The sequence below is a fragment of the Lycorma delicatula genome, chromosome 1 (assembly GCF_047948215.1).
Source record: "Lycorma delicatula isolate Av1 chromosome 1, ASM4794821v1, whole genome shotgun sequence".
NCBI classification, from domain to species: Eukaryota; Metazoa; Arthropoda; class Insecta; order Hemiptera; family Fulgoridae; genus Lycorma; species Lycorma delicatula.
Window position 1 is genome coordinate 190,411,776 of NC_134455.1, and position 25,656 is coordinate 190,437,431.

At 35.3% G+C, this 25,656-nt stretch overlaps 1 protein-coding gene across 1 annotated transcript in view; it reads left to right on the plus strand.

Annotated features, from left to right (window-relative positions):
- Window positions 1–25,656, plus strand: part of LOC142326427 (MTOR-associated protein MEAK7) — a 104,070-nt gene that overhangs the window by 14,755 nt on the left and 63,659 nt on the right. The window lies entirely within an intron of this gene.

Here is a 25,656-nt window from a genome sequence, read left to right on the forward strand (position 1 = left end):
GATATAATTCCTACCGAAGTAGGCGGTTTTACCATTAATATAATGTTACTTACCTCATCTTTGTTATTTTTTTAAGTCGTTAACGGCCAGATAATTGTACAGCTATTATATCTACGTTTAGGAAGCGAAAATTGTGCCATTAATACTTCGGGAAGATAATACAAAGAAAAATAATACAAATGACACTACTTGTTTATACTTGGGTAACAGTTTTTAAATTTTCTTTTGACAAGTTTTATGTTCTATTATACATTTACTTATGCTGTAAATCTACGTTACCTTATTATAAAGAAGCGTAGTTTATTTTGTTTGTTTGAGGCAGACTAAATACTTGGGACTACTGCCGAATGAAAAACATTTTCTGTTAATTCTGCCTCTGCTTGTTTCCTCTTTGATACCTATCCATAATAATAGGTTTAATTTTGTATAAGAAATTATTAAAAGTCTAATGAAAGTCGAGAAAAGCAGGAATCTCAACTTTACAATTTGATTTTCAGAGCGAATTTCATACAGATTAGGTAAAGGCTGGAGTTCTAGGAACCTGCTTTGGAACCTTTACGATTGGCATAGAAAAGGTTGAAAATATTCCATATTTATATATATATATATATATATATATATATATATATATATATATATTGTATATATGAATCTGTACTTTTCGAACAGTATTGCACGATGTTTAGAATTAAAACTACAAATCACGCGCAGAATGCCTAAAAGCCAGTGATGGCATACACAAAGCCGGCCGATACACGATACATACGGACACTTTGGATTAAATATGTATTTACTTTACTGCGAATTTACGAAATTAATGGTTAACGTTTAGTTTGTTTTAAGCCCTTTTGATCTTGTGTGAATTCAGTTTCTTAAGACTGTGACAAGACAAAGTAATAAAAAATAACATACATGGACATAAGGAAGTAATTTTTATTGCGATTGTGCACTTGTAAACAAGTGGTTGAATTAGAAACTGAAAATAAGATAATATTTTGAAGAAAAATTTCATGAAAGAAATTTTCATATTTACGTTTATGAATTTAACAAGACATCATTAGTTGTGCTGCATTACCGTTTGTCTCAGGTAAACAAACAAATTCTGCTTCTATAAAATAAAGTAGCGTAGATTTACAGTCTAAATAAATGTTTAATAGAACATTAGATTTGTTGAAAAATGTAAAAACTGTTATCTATTATTTTTACGAAGTATAGGCACAATTTTCCTTACGAGGGTAGTTGTGAAAGTTTTTGTTAGCTTTCGTATTTAATCTAAAAAATTCACTTTTGCGGTTTACTTCACCGTAACGATTACAAAATAACAAAGAAGTTACGATAATTTCTAAAACAAATTGTTTTAAAAACTACCTCGAACAAATGCATAGGTCAAATGCTGTTGATCATACTCAAAAACCAAAATTGAAATTTCGCATTCGGTTAGTATAAAAAATGTTATAAGAAAACTATGATTTTCTAGTTGTAACCTGTTTATATTTCTACATGCTTAGTCTAGTTCTGTGTTCTTTTTATGGATATCTGTATTTTGGGCAATGTATTATTATGCTATTGAGGGATTTCTTCTTATCCAATTGTTTCTCCCTTAAAATATTGGGTGTTCGCATTTAACTAGAAATTCATGCGTAGAGCACAAATTTACCTTTAGTAATAAATTTCGGCTTAGAAGTGCCGGTAAGTCCTATATCTGTGTAACCACAGATATAAGCATGTAAAGAAATTTTCATTTCGTAAAGGAAATTTTCATTTTTATGGTAATGAATTTCATTTTATGCTACTCGTATTTCATTTTATGTTATGTTAACGAACGCCAAAGCGGTTGTCTGAGATTTTTCAAACTGTTCTTAATATTAAATAAGAATTTCCAACGGTTCAGAAGATTTATTTACAAGAGGGGGTGGTCTTTATGTAATTGAAAGTCCAGCTAGTGTTTTTAAAAATATTTTTATTTTCGTCTCCTCGGAGTTCAGCACAGCTTTCTTATCGTTTAACGGTCGGTTAAAGACTTCAGTAGTAGTCGGTAGTTCGGCCTTTCAGTATATACTAATACTTAAAACGTAAAAACCCAAGTGCAGTAGACCCGGGTGTCCATTTTTACTCATTCTCTAGGACGAGAACAACGTAAAATTTCTTTTTTTTATGATAACCTTTTTTCGATGGCCCGATTCTAACGGCCTTCGGTAAATTTTAACAAAACCTATTTATCAATTCTCATTTTAAATTGTGCATTTAAAAAAAATGAAATTATTATCCCTATAAAACCGAGTGCAAAAAAAATCACTGAACGACTCTACAACGCTGTAAAATATAGATCACAGTAACAGAACAGAACTGAGTCTAGCCGTGTAATGAATCGGTGCTACAGGTGTCATAATCATGTTAGGCTACTGTACATCCTCTTTGTTACCCCTGTTATTTTTTTCTGATTTTCAAATTTATACGTTCAGTACAAGTAAAAAAACTAAATAGTTTCTAGCCCTCAGACTCAAGCCCCTAGCCCATCACTTTAGAAAAAGCATTGCTAATATAATCAAACCAGTGTTTAGAATGATAAACACATTTTCGTTCTGGAACAAAAAACTAAGTACTGTTACAGGTCATCCTATTCTGTGTTCCCAAATAGTTGAGATCTCCCTGGCATTAAACTGATAAAAGTTAAGATTTTGTGGTAACCGAACTGTTGTTTTTAAGGGGGGAGTCTACCCAAAATTCTGTTTTCTTTAGAACTGGGAATAGGTGGTTTATATTTGATCAGTTTATTTAGTTTATATCTCTGCCGTCTACAGAGGAGTAGGGCGCTGGATAGAAATGACGTAGAAGAGCTGACCCAACAGCTCCGAGAGTCTTCGAAAAAGCTGAGGCGAGAGACTTGGAGAGCGAAGAGTGAGTCGTGGAAGCGTCTCCTTGACCAGCTGCAAGAAGATCCTTGTCACCAAAAAGCTGGGAAGGAGACTGCCAGTCATCCCAGGAGACCATATCAACGGAATAGTGGAATCACTCTTCCCCAGACTACCGGCCGTCGAGTGGCAGACGACGCCAATAGGAGAGCCAAGGCGAATCTCGCTTCAGGAGCTGGAGGGAGCAGCGGCAGCGCTCAACCCCAAGAAAAGTCCGAGACCGGATAGAATTCCAGGGGAGGTGGCAAAGATGGTGGTGGGGGCATTCCCGTGGACGGTGCTGGATTGTTTTAACCAGGCCTTTACGCGGGGTGCTTTCCCATCATGCTGGAAGAAGGCACGCTTGGTACTTCTACACAAGCCGGGAAGGAATCCAGACCAGCCAGGATCTTTCCGTCCAGTGTGCTTACTCAGTACACTGGGCAAGATGTATGAACATGTCGTGGAAACGCGGCTCTTGGCAGAGGTACAGGAGCAAGGAGGACTCTCCCCTCGTCAATTTGGATTCCGGAAGGGCATGTCAGCGGTCCACGCAATTCGTGAGGTGATGTACTCTGTCGACGCAGCAGCAAATGGTACGTGGCGGACAAGAGCGATTCCGGCCTTGATACTGTTGGATGTCCGGAACGCCTTCAACAGCCTACTATGGGAGGTCATCGGGCAGGCGTTGAGGGCGAAAGGAGTCTCCGGACAACTTCAAGCGATCATTAGTAACTACTTAAGTGACAGGGAAGTGTGCACGTTCACGGATACTGGCGAACGGGTGTTTCAGATGCAAGCGGGGGTCCCGCAAGGCTCTGTGCTGGGCCCTCTCTTGTGGAATATCACATATGATGGAGTTCTTTGCCAGGCTTATCCGGAGGGGGTTGAAGTCTTCGGATTCGCCGACGACCTGGCCTTACTGATCAAAGGAAGGGACGAGAGGCTGGTGGAGGCCAATGGAAACATTGCCTTAGCATTGGTGCACCATTGGATGGTGACTCACGGTCTGCAAATAGCACCAGAAAAGTAGGTGCTGGTGCTTGCAGGTCGACGCCAGCTAAGGGAAATGCGCTTCACCATCGGTGGTGCAGAGATAAGCCAAGTCTCGAGGGCCAAATACCTCGGGGTCTGGATGGACAAGCGCCGTTCATTCGGACCTCATGTAGAGGAAGCAATAAAGAAGGCAGAACAACAGCTGAGGGCTATCTCGAGGCTGATGGCAAACACAGTAGGGCCACGAGAGAAACGTCGACGAGTCATAGCTGCAACCGTGACATCAGTCCTATTGTATGCGGCCCCTGCATGGAATAGGGCAGTGGCGGTTCAGAAGTATAGGAGGAAGCTGGAGGCCACTCATAGGAGGCTGCTTCTGCGGGTGACATGTGCCTACAAGACGGTCTCCTATGACGCGATCTGCATCATTGCGGGAACGCCGCCAATAGACCTATTGGTTGAGGAACGATGCTTGCGGTTTGAAGGCGTAAACAAAGAGAATGTAAGGGCGCAGATCATGGCCATCTGGCAGCAACGGTGGGAGGCGAGCGAGGTAGGACCATGCGTCTGATTCCGGACGTGAGTGCTTGGGTGGGACATAAGCATGGTGAAGTTGGATACTGCATCACTCATTTACTTTCGGGCCATGGGAACTTTGATAGCTATCTGCATCGCTTCAAGAGGAGGAGAACGGCGAGTTGCAGGTACTGTGCGACAGCTGACACAGCCGAACACACCTGGTTCGACTGTGTCAGGTGGGAGAACGAGAGACGTCCGATTCCGGTGGCCTTAACACCAGATAACGTCGTCGGACACATGCTCCAGAGTGAGAATGTATGGAGGGAGGTAGAGAGAGTGGCTCGTCTCGTACTAACAGCGAAGAGGCAGGAGGAATCCCCTTGAGGTGCACACGGCCCTCGATGTCAAAAGAGGCGTTGAAATGTGTTTACTTAGTTGTTGTTGGATTATGCTGCCGGATATACCTATGGGAGTGGGGGATATTTTGTGCGGTGCTCTACCGCTGATGGCGAAGGAGGCATGGCGCAACAAGTAATGAGGGGTCATGGGAATGCGTGGGGGATCGAGGACAGGTACAAGTCCATCTTGATGCGTGTAGGGGCCAGGGAGGCAGCCTCTATGCCTAGGGTGTTCAGGCCTACTCACGCGCAAGAGTGGGTGGGTCGGAGCTCCCCGATGATGGCATGGGGGACCCTCGAGGTGTGCATGGGGAGGACGCGTAACTGTGAAGGGCAAACGAAATGTGTGTCTTCATCAGTACAATAGGAACTGGAAGGGTGCTCTCCTGCGGAGAAAAATTCTGATCACTGGAAGAGGTGATTAGTATGTTTTCGAGGAGGCACGAGAACCCCCGATGGGATGTCTCAGTTCGGACGAGCTAGGGAGGGCAGACTGCGCTGCCATGAAACCCTGAGGTGACTGTGTTAAGCTTTTTAGCGTGGGCTGGTCGTCTTGGGGGAGTTTAAGAAAATAGTTTATTTAGATTACTGTGAAGAGTATTTTTCAAAATTTTCAGATTATTACATTTATTCAACCCCTGAAATAGGGATTGGGGTGAAGAAACAGTCTTTGACAAGAATAAATGTATCTCATTTTGACTAAAGATAAAAGCTTAGAAAAACACCAAAATAAAGAGAAAATAAGTGTCTAGTGCCTTGTGTACACACAAAATTACATCTTGTAGAATTTTTGTTACAAAGTTTTTAAACAAAAAAATCATAATTTTAATTTCAGCCACCCCTCTCATAATTGTATGTACAAGAGGATTATCACATGTATAACATGCATCTAAACAAACACTTTCTGTACAATTTAAAAAAGAATTCATGCAGTTATCTCAATTATAACCAAAGTTATGATTTTTTTTGTCTTAACAAAATAGAGAAATTAAAGTTTTCGGAAAACAGAGATTAAAGATTGCAATCTACCATAGTACCTGGCGATTGTATTGCATGGTTTTAGTAGTCTCTTATGAGCTTCAAAGTTGCACAACCTGTAGGATAAATTGTGAACTAAATAGAATAATGAACGTGGTTTAAAATGGCAAAAATTCATATTTCCTTCATCTTTGATTCGTGAGATACAAGCTATTGAATTTTGTATTTTTCACAGAGAAAATAAAAAATATTGGCATGGAAACAGGCTTATATTTTATATATATTTTTTTATCAATGGGAAAAGAAATAATTACACAGTTAAAAAGAGCACATTCCATAGAATAAATGACAAAAAATATTTTACAAAATATTTTTTACTGTATCAAGGGTAGACTCCTCCTTGGAAAAACAAGAAAATCAATGATTTTCAAAAGATTCAGCCATCTTACACATCCAGACCTTGTAAAAATTCAATAATGTACATCAAAAAAAATTTCTTCTCAAGGTGTGCTACCTGCCATTATTTAAAATGTTTCAAAATATCTTACCTTCAAGTATGAACAAGAAACGTAATGGTCACTAGGAGGTATACACTCCTTTTTTCTTAACCTATTGGGTGTTTCCTTTCCATTTTAAAGTATGAAAATGAAAATATGATATTCAGAACATTGAAAATAGAATAAATGTCTTTTTATTTTTAATCCCATACTTATTTTTATATATGTGATTTCAAAATTCTCATTTTAAAATTTTGGCGGCCTACAGTTCTGTTTTCTCCTGAATACTATTTTTCATATTAATATAATATTCTGATTACAGTTTAATAATCTGAGCCAAAATGCAAACATTTTATTTGTGGAGGAAATAATAGTGCATTATATTATTTAAGAGTAAATGCTATAATAAAACTATTATCTTCTGCAGACATACTCTGGTTCTATCTTTCTCGTAAGAAATAATAGAAATTGTAGGGAAAATTATTAGAAAATTCTTATTACTTTAAAAATTGCTTTCCATGAATAATACACTATTATGCAAGTACATTGCATATAATAAAACAAACTATTATAAATGTAAATATTCTATATACCTATTAAAAAAAAATTTGTATGATAAAAAACATTTTTACACATTACATTATAAATAAATGATAAACTAATTCTTTTACTGATAAATTAAGAGAGTCAGACAGTTTACGTATTTGGAGCAGCTGTGTACTAAAGAAGTATACTGTTCATAAACATTTTGCACTAATGAGATCGGTAGGAGAAAGTCAGATTAAACAGTTGATTAGAGACTGCTAGACAAACTGGGTCATGCAAACTATTGCAAACAACTCTTGTATTGAGATCAAGTTAAAAATGAAACTTAAGATGAAGCCTTTTAGTTTTTAGAAATCTACTTTACTATATAGTAAGAATATAGAGTATAGATATAATAGAATCTATATAAGAACATAGAAATTATAATAGTAAGAAGAAAAAGAATTGATGGACATTCGTAATCAGAGTTACACAGATGAGAATATTTGTGAAAACTTATATCAAAATTAATCAGTATAATTATTGAACAGTGATTAAGTATTTTTATGTTCATTTATGTTGTGAAGTTATGTAAGTTGTGAAGAATGCATTAATTTTCATTTAAGGATAACTCAACCAACTATGCATAAACTCGTGTTATTAAAAAAATAGTAATGTATATTTTTGATATTCATTTTTTTAAGCAGGAAAGGTTAAAATACAAACAAAACAATTATTAAGAAGTTATAAAATAGTTGGTGATAAATTTTTTAATTAATAGACTGATATGTAATATACAAAATAGATTGATACATAATATACTAGGTGTTCAACTTAAAAGAGGCCCCATCACTAAGTTTAGTCTATAAATAATAGTTTATTGGCAAATACTTAATAATACATAATAAAGAAGGTGTTGAAAATGATGTCTATGGACTTCTCAACACTTTTGACCGTGTTCCTGGGTACTCTGTTAGCTGTACCTTGTCTATTTCCTGGATGGCATTGGTAATGTTTGTCTTCAGTTACTGCAAGGTATTTTGATTGCTCCTATAAACAATTTACTTTTAGTAACTGTGAAAAAAAAGTCTGGACTAGTCAAATCAGGGGATCTTGATGGCTGCAATCCTGTAGAAACGGTTCTTTTAACAAAAAAATCCTGCAGCATCTCCAAAGTAGAGTGAGCTTTTGATGGCTCTACTCAAGTGGTACTGTCCTGTTGCAACCAGCAGTTATGCTCATCCTTCTGCAGTAAGGCTATGAAATGTTATATAATATATCTTGATAGATAGCAGCATCCACAGTTTTATCAAAAAACAAGGATCCTATTATTTGTCGCTTTAAAACCATACACCATATGTCTATTTTTTATGAATGGGAAAGAAAATGTGGGTTTTTAGTACTCCAGATCTGGTAGTTCCGACTATTAACATACTCATCAATGTGAAACCACATTACATCTGTGAAGAACACGGATCAAAAATGCCAATGTAGCCTCTAATGAAGTTCATGATCCATTGACGTAAGTGAATCCTTTTAGTATGATCAGTATTAGTTTGTTTATGGAAAATTTGCATTTGTCACAGATAACATTTCAGCATTCTCTTCACTGCAGTGTCAGTTGAACTTAGTGAAATGTTCTTTTCCTGGCTTAGTCTCTGCAAAGATTTATGAGTAGATCTTGTAACTGTCGCTTTAATGTCCCGTACAACCTGTGTTATTAAAGTTGACCTTTGTCGGGCACGTTTCTTGTGTAACACTGAACCTGTTCACAAAATGTTTTTACTAACCTCTGAGTAACACTTTTCATTAGTGCTTCCTTTTCAAATTTCTTCCTGTACTTTCACTGACACATAACATGAGAAAATGCACAAATATGAGATTTCATCTCTAAATAAGTTTCCATCACAAATACACGTTTTTCAAAATGCTCTGTTCAAAAGCCATTGCTTGACACAGAGTAGTAACACTTAAATGTGCAGGCACTAAATTGCCCTCCCCACTCAAGCTCCAGTTGTATCAATATCTTCCACATTATTTTACCTATCTCACACTAATATATGCATTTTAACTAAAGTATGTATTTAGTAAAAACAATCAGTGATGGGCCTCTTTTAAGTAGAACACCCTGATATTTTATCCTTTACTATTATATGTAGAAAATTATTTGTGTGTTTGTCCAAGGTAATCTCAAGAAACACTCAACCAATAAGAAAAATTCCTGCACTATTTTAAATCTTTTTCCTACTCAAGTGTCATAGTCTGTGCAATTATTGCACAAATTAGAGACTCCCCTAATTTCATCCCCTTTTGTGCCCCTCCAAATTAAGATTACTTTGGAGGGATTCAGAAATGTAGATAAAAAATGATGTTGATTGTGGAAAACTGTATCAGATGTCTACTGAATTTTCAAATGTGATTTTATAGAACCAGAAGTATGTCACCATTGCAGTTTGAAAGATTTTAAACTTTTGTAACCCCTTAATTTACTGTCATAAAAAATTGAAAGCCTGTAAATTCAAAATTTTTTCCAAAATTGATTAGCATTCAAAAAATACTAATACAGTGGTGGACCCCTTGGCCCCAATGAACTTTATAGCCTCCTAAATGTGTTGTGATATCAGAACTGTTTTTTTTTCTACTATAAGAAAAATTGAAATATCGGTACATAATACTGACTAAAGGTTTCAGGCTTTGTTGCTCCTCATCAGCTTCTACCCCCTCCTAGTACTCTAAATCAAAAAAAAAGATTTCAGAATCTGGTCTACCTTTAAAAACATTTTAAATCATTAAGAAGCCACATGATCTTATTCTCCCCACTTCAGTTTGAAGTCTATCCACCACAGTTAATACAAATTAAAATATGATATAAAAAAATATTTTTTCCAAATGTGTTATGTCATCAGAAAAAAGATTAAAAACCAATGGTTCTCAGTTGTCTAGCCCCCTGCAATGAATAAAACTTGAAATTTACTGATATTGAAAGCATTTCATTTTCAGAATGTACTCCATAACTAAATATTAAAATACATTATGTTAATCAAGAGTTTCAGGCTCATTTGCTCCTCTGGGTCTTAATCCTCTAGTCCCTAAACCAACAAAAAATGAAGTAATATTAAAACCAGTTGTTCAGAAAAAAATTAATATATAAAATAAGAGGTTCAGAAGCCTGAACGATCTCAGTCCCCCTTAATGCCATTCTTTTTTTTATTGTGTATTACCTAAATCTGTGTAAAATGGGTTCTTGATCTAGTAACTTTACAATATTGAAAATGCTTATTAAAAAAAGATATTTGCAATCAAGAAAAAAGACAGCAGCATATTAAGAGTAATTTTTTGATAAGAGGATGTATATTCAGAGGCAGTAATATTAAGAGTAAGTAATTGTGTCCTCCCCCCTGCCATCTTAATTTGCCACTATTTCTGGCAGTGCGAGCAAATCCTTTGTATACTTTCCAGCTTCCACAACTTCCATGATTAATATTTTTATTTTAAAGAACCAGTGTTACCAAAATAATCAGAACAGCATGATGCTTTAATTTAAGTACATACTTTAATTTACTTGTTTTATGAAAAATTATGGATCTTGAAAATATTCGAAAAAAGTTATGAAAACCATGTTTGTTTGCTTTTATCTTAAATATGTATGATTATTTTTTTGCCGTTTAAACAAATTCTTAATAAAACAATGTTGGAAAAATTAGTTTAATTTAGAGTACATTGTATAATTTTTTTTTAACTTTAAAGTATGCAAATAGTATATTTTCAAATAGCGTGACTCATATGAGGTGAATACAACTCTTAATTGATAAATGATTACTCTGAATTACCAAAAGTTATTTGGTTGAAAAATATTTATTATTCTTTGAAAAATATTAAATTATATTCACGTGAAGTAATCGTATATGATATTATTTTCTTAAGTAATCAGTTTTGGCTGTTTTAATATTATGCTGCATTCCTTTCTCCTCACCTATCATTGAACCTCAACATAATTACAGCATTCTATGTCTACAGTTTTCTGTTTTATAAATTACAATCTTTGTTGTCCGTTAGAGTTTTTGTCCTGTACACATTCCTGTATTACTGAATTTCCTTATTCTGGATGTCATAATGCACTGTCCTAGTTTGTTTGTACAAGATTTTGCCACAAATTTCTCTTTTCTACTTTTCTCATCAAATTTTTTGAACCCATTTAATTTTTAACATTCTTGAAATATCACATTTCAGAGACTTCAAAGGAACTTTTATCTCTAATATCTGATTCTTGTACAGATTGTTTGAATGCAAGTCTTCATTATATATATGTTAATCTAATTTTCCGTATAATTCCAAACATTTTGACCCACTCTGCATTTTCAGTTGCCTTCTCCAGTTCTACAGTTATCAGTGTGTGTTTCAGTTTCTTTTTACTCTAAAACCTCATCTAACTTTCCTCTTTGTGTAATCAGTCCGGCTAGTATAATATATATGAATTATTTATTCTGTTTATATGAGCTAAAAAAAAGCGGAGACATTGTTTACTGGAACTTATTTTTTTATTCATTGAAACTTTTGTCTCATCATTTGTTCCCACTGTTTGTACCCTTTTTTATGTATCTATAATAATACAAACAGATTTTGTAGAAAATTAATTAGATATTATTGTAGCAGACTTTTTCAGATCTGTGGTTAATTTGAAAAAAAAACTGTCAGAAAAAACAGTAGCTGTTGTTTAATAGCTTTTGCAAAAAAAAAATAATAGACTACAGCCTGTAAAAAATGTGATTTACAATCATTTAAATGATTGTAAATATGATTTACAATCATTATTTGCAATAAAATGCAGTATTCAATACTTTATAGAATATGATAAATAAAAGAATGAAAGCAGTTTTTAGGATTGTAATTTCCACATGGCTGTAACTAATTAAATGTCAAAAGTTACAGAATTTTTTTATTAAATAGATAAAGCTATTTCTCATAATTTTTAATCTCATTGGTTTCTTATCGGTAAGAATTTTAAGTTAGCCTCTGGTTATGTTGGGCTTTAAATTTCTATGGGTTTTGTGGGGCTTAAAACGAGCACTAAACAGATGTAATATTTTTTTTTTTTTTAAACAAGAGCCTTTCTATTTTTTTTTAGAATAAGTAATAGCATAGCAACTTACACCCTAAATGCAATTCTTTATTAACATTTTTGAATTCCTGTGGGTTCCTTAGGAAAAAAGTTTATTTAATTTTTATAGTCTGGGTAATAACACGTTACATCAATTACATTAGTCGTTTTGGGAGTTGAGATTCTGTTTTCAGCTGCTATGAATTATAAATTTTCCTGGATGTTTAATCTCATGCCTTATAGAAAAAGATTCACTTATTTCTCATTCTTTGATCTTGTGGGTTCTGTATACTGAACATGAAAGAAGATTTAACCCCCTTCATCCAATTGTGAGTTTCCTCAGGGTTTCTATAAAAAGCAAACAATAAACATCATGTCAAATTCATTCAGAAACCTTTCATATGCGTAATAATCTGAATTGCAGATTTATGATTTATTTTATTGCAAATTTATTTTTAGGGATTTACAGTACAGGGCATTTCATACGTCCATTCAAATAAAAATTCAGATTTGGGAATAAATACTCCAAAAATTAGTTATTGGGTTTCCATGAAGTATATATGTCAGTTTTACCATTTGTTTATTGCCTTTAAAGATTTTTCAGACCTTCTATTTGAAATAGTTTTTAGGTATATTGAAAAGAAAAGCCTGATTTTAGAGCTCTAATTTTGATGCTTCTTTAGTTGGCTATTGCTTGTAAAATTCATCACCTGATTGTTTCTGACGTGATATTTATTTTTATATTCATCATTTGTGTTTTAAATGGACTTGCGATTATATCTCTAATGTTTTTATTTTTCCATTTGTTATGTTTTTTATGAAGACATGATCTTTACAACTAAAACTCATGGAGACACTGTGTTGACTTTGTTATAAATGAAATATTTAAGTCATTATGATGTAGATTTTTCCCCAACTGTGGAATTTGTGAGGAATGGAGTGTAATATCACCTTCTATCTTCAGCAGACGTGAACTTTTGCTAACTATATAATTCAAAAACGGAATATGAGAAAAATTGTTGGATCAGTCAGCAGAATTATTCTGATGGATTAATTTATGTAAGATATTCATTTCTGAATTGTCCAGGGCTGTGAAGGGAATCTTATCGTACGTGAAGACATGTATGAGACTGCTTTAGAAAGTAAAGTTTAATTTGCAGTTTACCTATGAGCTCATGATATGGTAAAACTATGAAAGCATTTCTTTGAAATATTTTAGTAAGTGTTTTAACTGTATCTGTCTTGTTTGTCGGTTATGAATCTATTTATTATTTTTTCATTTATCTATATCAGTTAGGTAAATAATACAATATGAATTATTTTATTAAATATAAGAACTTGCAGTACGTAAAATGTACACTGCACGGTTTAAAAAATTGCAACAGTTTTATAGAAACCATTTTGTACATTTGGATCATTAGGTGAAGGAGTAGTTAAATGATGAGTCACTTAGTAATAAAAGATTACAAAATAGAAACAACTACATAACGTAAAGAACCATGTGTACTTTGATGTTAAATAAACTGTGTTGAATAAATAGGTAAATATAGCGCTCCATTATTTTGAAACCTCTTCTGTCTAAACTTATTCTTAAAATTTAATTTTCAGTTGAAAACAATTTACATACTACTTTTTAATACTAAATTTTCTTTACATTAATATTAAAATATCTGTACCATTCTAATATTTTTATAGCTGCTAGTACTGGTTGAAAAATATTAGAATCAGACGAGACAGAGTAAAATAAACTCTTGTATTTTATACTGTGGTTCAAGAGACTATAAAAGTTATATGTTGATAGAATATTATAGAATGAGTTTATAATAAGTGTATTTTGGTATAAAGAATGCAGTTAAACACATTTTATTGGCATTTCATGAGTCTTTTTTTTACGTAACTTAATTTTAATGTGATTTCTTTGAAATGCTCTTTCATATTTTTAATTAAATATAGTCAGTATTTAATTAAAAACTAGCTTTGTGTGCTTCAAATTAGATTCTTTTATGGTATATTGTTTTTAATCTTATTGCATTTTTCTGTTGTAAATTTCATTAACTATTAGTTTAATTTTTGTGATAAATTATTGAAATCATTAGGATTTTTAACCTTTTTATTTTATTTTGTAGCCTTTTGTACTTGTTTTTGTGAGAGATAGTTTTTTAAATCCTAATTTATTATTGTATATTTATTTACTTGTTTTGTTACAATAATAATAATAATAATAATAATAATAATGTGAAATTATTTTCAACCAATCTTACAACTGGCCAGTAATAATACAATTAAATAATTGATAAAATTAATTAAGCAAAAGAAATAAAAATTAAAAAAAAGTGTTTTTCCAAGTCTTTGACCATCAGTCATACTGCTGACGACCAAAGGTCTTCTTCCAGGTTAGTTCAGTTTTTAATAATGAAACTAGATTGAATGCTTAAAACAGATATAATAGTTTCTTACAAGTATATTAATAACATAATAATATATGCAAGAATTATATAAGACAAAAATTATGTTTAGTAGAGATGTATAATAATATTATATAGTGAATAATATGTGAGTGTTGCCTTTATACATATAAAAACAGATAATTCAGTTGCTGTTGTGAGGGAAAAATATGTAAATAGACATTCAAACTAAAATCTAAAAGAGGAAGTAACATCTTATGGAACAAACATTTTTAGAAAATACTACCTGGCAGAATAAATTTGATTTGCGTATAATAATACTGAAATCAATAAGCTTAGTGCAGCAGAAAAAAGGGATTAGCTACAGAAATAGCTTATACTGTGGTAATAATTAGTTGAGCCTATAAGGAAAAATGCGCACAAGACATTAAATCTAAGCCCCCCAATAACAGCTGCTTCTGTTAATAAAATCAATTTTTTGTTCGGTTGACAAATACAGACGTAATACATGGTTTTATATTTATCAACCCGGCCCGGTATTTAAGAAAGCCACGGTATATTTTCAAAATGTAGGTTTCACAGAGATTGTGCACATCGCCACATAAAATGAACAAAAATAACGATTTTTTCCTGTAGCGTATTTTATGTTTACATCAAAGATAAGAAACGCAATACGTCATTACGATGATGTTCAAAACGTAATTTCGATTTATAACATTTATATGATATAAAATCAATAGAAATAGGAAATCTTTTTTTCACTTCGCTCAACGTCGGGAACGCGTTTTTTCATCGGTAAATGAATTCGAATGCCTATGTGTAGAGGTTTCATACAAAACCTCTACCTTCTTATTGTTCCAGTAAGAAGGTTTTACTCATTTATTCAGCAAAACTCATCTTTCCGAGGTGTTCCCTTAACTTTTCGAAGTGAAAGTGGGAGGCCGATATCGAGATTGTACTGTAGATGAATCATGATTTTTCACCGGCATGATTTTGAAACAGGTTGTGGTTTCTGTGATATACGATCGCTTATTGTTTTGTAGAATGATTCTGAGTAAACGTTTCTACGGGTGCTTGGTTCTGAGCGCCCGATGAAAATTACAGTTAGTTTCCTTATAACGATCAGCATTTGTAATTGTTCATCGCTCTTAAAGCCAACAAGAATTATACCTGAACGAAACGTTATTGCTCGTTGTTAATGAGACCTATCTGAGATACATAATTCGAATTTGGATAATTGGTGATTACTGAATTATATCGTACCAACGACGTACAGTTTGGATGTTTGTGAAATCAGATTCAGTTATGTTTCATCAATATGGCGAGATTTTTTTTGGCCCATAAAAAATTAATCACGAAGCGCACCTCCGCTTGAACTAACAAGACGCACGCATTTTAATGTGCCGTTGCTCTGGGCCAAAACATTTCACTAAAGCCTATTTAACGTAGAAGGAATATGATTTTCTTCCGCTATTTGGTCGAGAAGGCTCAATCAATATTAGCGGTTGCTGATTTGATTCAAGCGTTACTTTTTGATCATCTCTCGGTATTGTCTTATGTTTCTACTGTAGCGTTAAAATATTACTTAAATTAGCAATAACTGTTGTGAGAAAATTTGGTGTATGCAGTACTACTTTATTTGTAGCAAGGGCTGGGTGGTTTTATATTTTTACAATAAAGGTGTAGTGCAGAACAGTAAGTGCTTTTAAAGTTTAATCTTCAGAGGTCATTTAAGATTCTGTAGGACTTAATGAAAGTGACTCGGAGTTCATACTAAACCTCTCAATGCGCCCGTCAGATACCGACATACTTTCATCTGTAACCAAATCTTTCATCTGCTACCTACCACCATCCACTTGCTCTAGTTGAGATGAAATAAAATCTTGCCGTAGTTTTGATACACAAATTCAACGACGAAAAACAAAAATTGTTTAGTGGAAGTTCTGTGGAAAAAATGTGAGTTATTCTAGGAATATGCTTAAGTGTTGTTGATACTGAATAACGGCTATGAATCTACAAATCGATTAGATTTTATAAGGATCAGAAGACCCGGCTTTACGCAGTGGGTGCAATGTGCCCGCAGTTTGACTTTCTGTGTAATCCCTGATGAGAGAACACTCCTAGAACTGTTCCATAAATTTAGAAAACAGGTCACCACACACCGCTGAAAGTCAGTGAAGAAGCGGCTGCCTGCAGGCTACTAGTGGTGTGCCAGCATGATTCCGTAGAAAAATCCCAGCGTGTGCCGGCTGACCTAATTCCCATTCAAGGCCCTAATTCGAAGAAGAAAAAGATGACCCGCATAGGGGGTTGTCTCTGAAAGGTTGACCGATAAAAAAAAATATACATTATTATAAGTTTTTCAACAAAAATCACTTAAATTGTAAACAGGATTGCAAAGCTAAGCATTAAATTTGCAATTGTGGAAAATTAGGTTGGCTCATGCGTGTGCGTTGCAGTTATTGGGTACAGTTGTTGACTGCTAACTCGTTTCTTTTATTTAGTTCTAATATTTATAATTTTGCTTATTTGCCTAACAAAAAAGAAATTGGTGATTAATCCCATTTTATTGTTTCCAAATCAGTTATCAGTCGGGTAATTTAATCTGTATGATCAAACATTAATTTTAAAATAATTAAAATAAAAATAAAGTAATTATTTTTCCACGTTATGTTGCCTTAAGATTATTTATAGGAACGCACAGTTTCTCATTTATTAGTTAATTGTAATATTGTATTTACAGTAACTCGATCATACTTAATATATTTCACAAGTATTGAGATGTCATTTTTTAAGAAAAATTTCATATTTATTGGTTACTACCTTAATTTTTTTTATATTTAACTAAAAGGGATATCATAGTATGATATTAAATAATATATATCATAATTCACGGATGGCGGGTGATCTAAAATAAGAATGTTTAAGCACGTTATGTTAATTTTTATATTGCACGGCTGTCGGAACTAAGCCAGTGGATCATCATGCTTTTGCAAAAAAAAACATTTCTCAAAGATTTATCATGATAAGTTTGCATTCTTTCATTCCCATACGCAATTCGCTTCAACTAGTCAGAATTTCTCAACGAAGGTCGCTCTGATCTCACCATCAATAATTAAGTTCGTTTTCACTTAGGTTTCAGTTAGTCTTAGCTTTAAGCTTTCAGTTCATTAATATTATGAGTACAGTGAGAGAACACGCGGCATTTTAAAAATTTGCATAAAAAAATTCCACACCGAAATCTGGTGGATTGACTCTTTTTCACTTAGTAATGGTCGCGGGATAAAAGACGAGTTTTATCCGATGGAATCCAATCGCATATAAACGGTTGTGTTAACACATGCAAATATTTTTCATTAAGTTTTCGTCCCATTTTTTAAAAATCTGTTAAAAACAAAACAACTCTCCCTGCAAAATAGTGTTTTTGCAATTCCTGATCCACCCGAATCTAGTACGGATGAGTGATCTAGGGTCAATATTCTGCCAAAATACGATGAGATAAAAGCTTAATGACACGAATGTCGCCGTGCCGAAGGGCTGTGTAGGAACTAAGATCTGACTGTCTCAATAGTTTATGGTGTTCGGATATTTTTTGTTGGGCCTACTTGGTTCTTAATACTGAACCCACCGTCTCAGAATTTAGAACCTACCTCTTTACACCGTAAATATGGAACGATTTCTTAAAAATAAAATTCCTTTCGCGCAACTCAATAATCACCGATCTTACAAAATGTTTTTATTAAAAACGTACGATGCAATTAGACCAAACCTAATCGTAACTAAAACCCACCGATCGGGGAACAAAATAACATCAGAAATGACATAAAAATAACATCAGTTCTTTCAACTCAAGTTCAGCTTTGAAATGAACGATTTAGAATCGCCACACCATTTCTTCCACACCACCCTGCGTTTAAAATGTTGGCTTATGATTAAAATGCCACTTTCTTAATAAACATTTTATAAGTTGTACCTTATTTGTTTAAAATTTTCGTTTTATTCTTAGGAAAACGTTTAATACACTGTAAAATAGCCTATTAATTAACATCTGAATGTCTTGAAACATCAGAATTCCAACAACTTTCCATTTTCTGACTACTATCTTAGCGAAATAAGCACCTAGGCGGGTCCCGCAAGGGACCCTAGCCAGGGTTACGATTCTATCCATACATCTCTAACAGCATCAGATCCCCTCAGCCATATGCAGGACTAAGAATCTAAGGAAGCCAGTAACTATGTTCCATTCCCTTTCGGTTTTCATTAACTGCACTTCAAAACCAGAATTGATCCTTGCAACCTCTCTAGCTACTTTGGTACGTTCAGTTTCGTACGTAGTGCAAACATATAAGACAAGGTGCACATTATCAGTAGTCCTACACTCCGGACGCAATCCTAAATTTATCAAACAAAATCTGGGCAACCTATCTCGAAAAGCGCCATGACCAGAAAGAAACTGTGTAATATACCGATTGCGGGAAACCCACCTAACTGTCTACATACTTCTCACATCAGGAAAAATATCATGCATGTAACGTCCATCAGACGATTCAGTCCACCTGTCCTGTCATAAATGGAAACTTTAGTCATCTGTTTCTTTTATGCGCTTAGAGGTAAGTTTTTTGTGTTTGTTCTCCTGCTGCCCTGGGCCGGCTCAACAATCAAGTATTATTCAGCCCAGGGGAATGTCCGTGCGACTCTAATGAACCTCCCACTTACCGGCAGTACGTCCGGTATGGAAGGTTCCAGATCTTTGCCTAATTTTCATCTTGCCTCTGCTTCTAACCGCTATGACCAGGGATAACGGTCCCGGTATCCCTGGTATAACGGTCCCGGTATCCCTGGTCTATGACCAGGTCTAGAAACTATGCCGTTTCCGGGCCCTGCACCAGCAGCCGGGTCTCGGTCGTTATGGGTTTTTTTTTTTAAGTAACTCCTTCCACTTCTGATAATCCACTTCCTTTGCTCGTATAACTTCAGCCACGAATCTCTCTATTTTCAGCCATTCCTCTTTACTTCTCAGTATATACTTTGTTGAAGTTTCTGGGGTTCTCTCTTGGATGTTATATCTTGCTTGTAGATCCTCCCAACGTGCACATTCAAAAAAGAGTGTGGCAGGGAGTGTCCTCTTGACCGCAGTACACACAATTTGGGAGCTTCCTTATTTTAAACCTGTGCAATAATACACCAAATCCTCCGTGACCGGAGAGGAATTGTGATAGGTAGTACTCCACGTCGCCGTGTTTCCTCCTCATTCACGGTCCTATCCCAGGAATAAGCTTCTTTGTCCACGCCCCAGTTGTAGCGGCGTTTCTCTTCTCTTGCCATTCTTGTAGCAAGAGATTAGTGGCATCTTCCCTGTCCATGCCCTCATAGATTCATTTCATTTGGGTAGTCCGTAACTGGATCGGCAGTACCCCGGCCAAGACTCCCACCGCATCCGCCGATACCGTTCGGTAGTCGCCACGATCTTTAAATTCATTCGTCTCTGCAGTGATGGTATCATCTTCACATTCCTAAACCAGGCAGGCACTGCATACAATACTATACAATACAATATCATCAATAGCTTTCTTTTAGCTGCTCTGGGTTCCCACTTGGCACCCATCAGTTCACCCAGAGCGTTGACGATCCGCTCGGCTTTACTGCATACTTCTTTGAGGTGTCTGTTGTACAGCCCATTTTGATCGAACTATATCTTGAGATATTTCACAAAGGGCGTTGTTTTTAGTCCAACCTCTTCGACAGGTAACTCGAATTCTTCTAATCTTACGTCGGCTTGCCACAACCACGAGTTGCATTTTTGTGGAGCGAGTCGTAGCCCCCTTGTCGCCAACCTCATGCTTATCTGTCTTATGGCCCTGTTACCCTTTTCCTCCACTTCATCTTCTATGGGGTCATCAACGAGCATCGCCAAATCGTCGGCGTACGCAATTAGTGTCACCCCTCCGAGAACCTCAATCTCAAGACCCCGTTTCCACAAGAGGGGGCTTAGCAAAGATCCTTGGGGGACCCCCCCATACATCCAGAAACTTATTTTTCCTCCTTCTACTGGTGTCAGCAGCTCTCTACCCCATAGTTAATTACTTATTGAGGCTCTTAGGTATGAACTTATATTCCTCCTTCGCATTTCTTCCAAGACGTGTCTCCACGGAATGCTCTTTACTTCTCAGTATATACTTTGTTGAAGTTTCTGGGGTTCTCTCTTGGATGTTATATCTTGCTTGTAGATCCTCCCAACGTGCACATTCAAAAAAGAGTGTGGCAGGGAGTGTCCTCTTGACCGCAGTACACACAATTTGGGAGCTTCCTTATTTTAAACCTGTGCAATAATACACCAAATCCTCCGTGACCGGAGAGGAATTGTGATAGGTAGTACTCCACGTCGCCGTGTTTCCTCCTCATTCACGGTCCTATCCCAGGAATAAGCTTCTTTGTCCACGCCCCAGTTGTAGCGGCGTTTCTCTTCTCTTGCCATTCTTGTAGCAAGAGATTAGTGGCATCTTCCCTGTCCATGCCCTCATAGATTCATTTCATTTGGGTAGTCCGTAACTGGATCGGCAGTACCCCGGCCAAGACTCCCACCGCATCCGCCGATACCGTTCGGTAGTCGCCACGATCTTTAAATTCATTCGTCTCTGCAGTGATGGTATCATCTTCACATTCCTAAACCAGGCAGGCACTGCATACAATACTATACAATACAATATCATCAATAGCTTTCTTTTAGCTGCTCTGGGTTCCCACTTGGCACCCATCAGTTCACCCAGAGCGTTGACGATCCGCTCGGCTTTACTGCATACTTCTTTGAGGTGTCTGTTGTACAGCCCATTTTGATCGAACTATATCTTGAGATATTTCACAAAGGGCGTTGTTTTTAGTCCAACCTCTTCGACAGGTAACTCGAATTCTTCTAATCTTACGTCGGCTTGCCACAACCACGAGTTGCATTTTTGTGGAGCGAGTCGTAGCCCCCTTGTCGCCAACCTCATGCTTATCTGTCTTATGGCCCTGTTACCCTTTTCCTCCACTTCATCTTCTATGGGGTCATCAACGAGCATCGCCAAATCGTCGGCGTACGCAATTAGTGTCACCCCTCCGAGAACCTCAATCTCAAGACCCCGTTTCCACAAGAGGGGGCTTAGCAAAGATCCTTGGGGGACCCCCCCATACATCCAGAAACTTATTTTTCCTCCTTCTACTGGTGTCAGCAGCTCTCTACCCCATAGTTAATTACTTATTGAGGCTCTTAGGTATGAACTTATATTCCTCCTTCGCATTTCTTCCAAGACGTGTCTCCACGGAATGCTATTTAAAGCATTGCAGACATCCAGGAGGACCATCAATGGTATCTTTCTGATCCTCCGGGTGCCCACTCTACTTGTCTCTATACACTATCTTGGTGAGGGCATCCATCTTGGATTTTCCCTTGGTGAACCCAAATTACAGTGGCGCCAATCCTCCAGATGCCTCTAACTCAGATTGAACTCATCCCGCCAAAAGCCTCTCGTTTTGCCTTTGCTATTCAGCATTTTATATCGCTCCTGCTTCGTCCATCTTTAGTAATTCTACTTCCCAAATAACAAAATACTTCTACCTCCATAATCTTTTCTCCTCCTATTTTTACATTCAGTGAAAATCTTTGTTATTTCTACTATATTTCATTACTATATTTTAGTTTTGTTCTTGTTTATTTTCATGCGATAGTTCTTGCGTATGACTTCATCCATGCCGTTCATTGTTTTTTCTAAATCCTCTTTACTCTCAGCTAGAATTACTACATCATTAGCAAATCGTACCATCTTTATCTTTTCACTTTGTACTGTTACTCCGAATCTAAATTGTTCTTTAACATCATTGACTGCTAGTTCTACATAAAGATTAAAAAGTAAGGCGATAGGGAACATCCTTGTCGGACTCCCTTTCTTATTACAGCTTCTTTCTTATGTTCTTCAATTATTACTGTTGCTGTTCGGTTCCTGTAAATGTTAGCAATCGTTCTTCTATCTCTGTATTTGAACCCTAATTTTTTTAAATGTAGACTATTCCAGTCTACATTATTACATGCTTTTTCTAGGTCTATAAATGTCAAGTATGTTGGTTTGCTTTTCTTTAATCTTCCTTCTACTATTAATCTGAGCCCTAAAATTGCCTCCCTTGTCCCTATACTTTTCCTGAAACCAAATTGGTCACCCCTGACACTTCTTCCACTCTCCTCTCAATTCTTCTGTACAGAATAATAGTTAAGATTTTTGATGCATGGCTAGTTAAGCTAATTGTTCTGTATTCTTCACATTTATCTGCTCTTGCTCTCTTTGGTATCATGACTATAACACTTTTTTTGAAGTCTGACGGAAATTCCCCTTTTTCATAAATATTACGCACCAGTTTGTATAATCTGTCAATCGCTTCCTCATCTGCACTGCGCAGTAATTCTACAGGTATTCCGTCTATTCCAGGAGCCTTTCTGCCATTCAAATCTTTTAATGCTCTATTAAATTCAAATCTCAGTATTGTTTCTCCCATTTCATCCTCTTCAACTTCCTCTTCCTCTTCTATAACACCATTTTCTAATTCACTTCCTATAACTCTTCAATATATTCCACCCACCTATCGACTTTGCCTTTTGTATTATAAATCGGTGTACCATCTTTGTTTAACACATTATTAGATTTTAATTTATGTATCCTAAAATTTTCCTTAACTTTCCTGTATGCTCTGTCTATTTTACTAATGTTGCCTTTCGTATTCTAAATCGGTGTACCATCTTTGTTTAACACATTATTAGATTTTAATTATGTACCCCAAAATTTTCCTTAACTCTCCTGTATATTCCATCTATTTTACCAATGTTCATTTCTCTTTCCACTTCTGAACACTTTTCTTTAATCCACTCGTCTTTCGCTATTTTGCACTTCCTGTTTATAGTATTTCTTAATTGTCGATAGTTCCTTTTTAGCTGCAATATATCATCTGAAACCCAAGGTTTTCTACCAGTTCTCTTTGTTCCGCCTAAGTTTGCTTCTGCTGATTTAAGAATTTCCTTTTTAACATTCTCTCATTCTTTTTCTACATTACCTTTTTTACTCAGACCTATGCGATGTCCTCCTCAAAAATATTCTTTACCTCCTCTTCCTCAAGCTTCTCTAAATTGCACCAATTCATCTTGATACCTTTTCTTCAGGTTTTTAAACCCCAATCTACATTTCATTATCACCAAATTATGGTCGCTATCAATGTCTGCTTCAGGGTAAGTTTTGCAGTCAACGAGTTGATTTCTAAATCTTTGCTTAACCAAGATATAATCTATCTGATACCTTGCAGTATCGCCTTTTTCCAAGTGTATATTCTTCTATTATGATTTTTAAATTGGGTGTTGGCAATTACTAAATTATACTTCGTGCAAAACTCTATAAATCGACCCCCTCTTTCATTCCTTTTGCCCAGCCTGTATTCACCCACTATATTTCCTTCCTTGCCTTTTCCTCTTCCCACCGAATCTCACTAATTCCTACTACATCTACATTTATTCTATCCATTTCCCTTTGTAAATTTTCTAACCTACCAACCTTTTTTAAACTTCTAACATGCCACGCTTCGACTCGTAGAACATTATTTTTTAATTTTCTGGTGACCCCTTCCCTAGTAGTCCCCATCCGGAGATCCGAACAGGGGACTAGTTTACCTCCGGAATATTTTACCAAGGAAGGTGCCTCCATCATTGCTATATGAAAATGCAGAGAGCTACATTTTCTTGGAAAAAAAGCAGTTGTAGTTTTCCATTGCTTTCAGCTGCGCAGTACTCAGAGGACTCAGTGATGTTGATATGGCCGTTTAAGTCTTCCTTACACCCTTAACAACTACTGAAAGAGCTGCTGCCCTCTTTCAGGAATCATTCCTTAGTCTGGCTCTCAACAGATACCTCTCCGATATGGTTGCACATTTAGTTCAGCTACTCTGTATCACTGAGTACTCAAGCCCCCCTCACCAACGGCAAGGTGTCATGATTTATAGAGGGGGATTAATTTATATATGAATTAAATAAAAAGTGCACTGTGGGTTTATAGAGCATAAAGAAATAATCTATCTTAATTAAAAATAAATTATTATGTTGAAACTATATTTGTAAAACTATATAACAATTTACCTAGAAAGTATAATGTGCACTAGTAAAAAATTCATATTTTTGCATTTTACATAATAAAAATATGTATGCCATACTCCGAAGAGAATTTTAAAAAACGTTTTTTTTGCTACAAATTTTTTTGTTTTTTTCTTTTAGAAAACAGTTAAGTCTTCATTTCCCAGTTAACTTGCAATCAGAACATTTCATTATTCAGTAGGTAGAGCCCACTAACTTAAATCCTGTAAAGTGTTTGGCATGTAAATTACTAATAGATACATCTTACATAGTCCAAGAGCAAGTTAATATAAGAGTGGTAAAAGTATCTTCTCTAGATGCAATGATTTCCCAATTTCTAAAAACCTACAAGATATTTTTATTGCTTCCATTAACAATCTGTGATCTCTTAGATCATCATCTAAATTTCTTTTCTTTATTATAGAAATTAATTTTTTGCGTGCGTCTAAAACTGCAAAATATTAATTGTGAATAAATCCCATATTGCTACCAATAAATGATCCAGTTTTTTAAAAGTTTTCTAACTTCCCTGATACTTATCAAGACACACACATGCTTGTGCATGTATGTAATTTAATTCTCTTTGATCTAATACTTTGATGAATTATAACAATTTTTTCTTTGGAAAAACTTATATCTTATTTTATGCCATTTGGTTTTTAAAATTTTCATTTATTTTATGGTATATAGCAGTTAAAACTCATCATTTTATGCGTGTTTTTGAAAATGGGTGCTGTCAAAATTTTGTATAAAATGTAATGGCCTGTTTTATTCATGGATCACCTTTTATAGACCTGCTCAGGATATTGTGAATGTAGTTAATGCTGTCCAAATATTGATAAAATATTTTTATTTTTCTTAAATTATTTTCATACAGTTGGTTACTTAATAAGCCACTGAGTAAAAGGGAAATTTAATAAAAAACCAACACTATTAATTTTGTGTTTATTATAGTTGTGTGTAGATCAGAAGTATAAGACCTCTCTTTATCCTGTAGGTAAAAAGCCACTTGGTATTTGATACAACCTCCAGACAGGGAACAGAATTTCTGGGTTGTCATAAAGGTAGTATCACCACCCCACTGAATCCCTGCATCATTAACAACCAACCGACTTTGACTTCTTCATTGGTCTTAGGTTATTATTGAGTCAATTTCAATTATACTGTTAAAAGTTACAATCATTTTTCAAATTCTTTGTGTAGATATATTA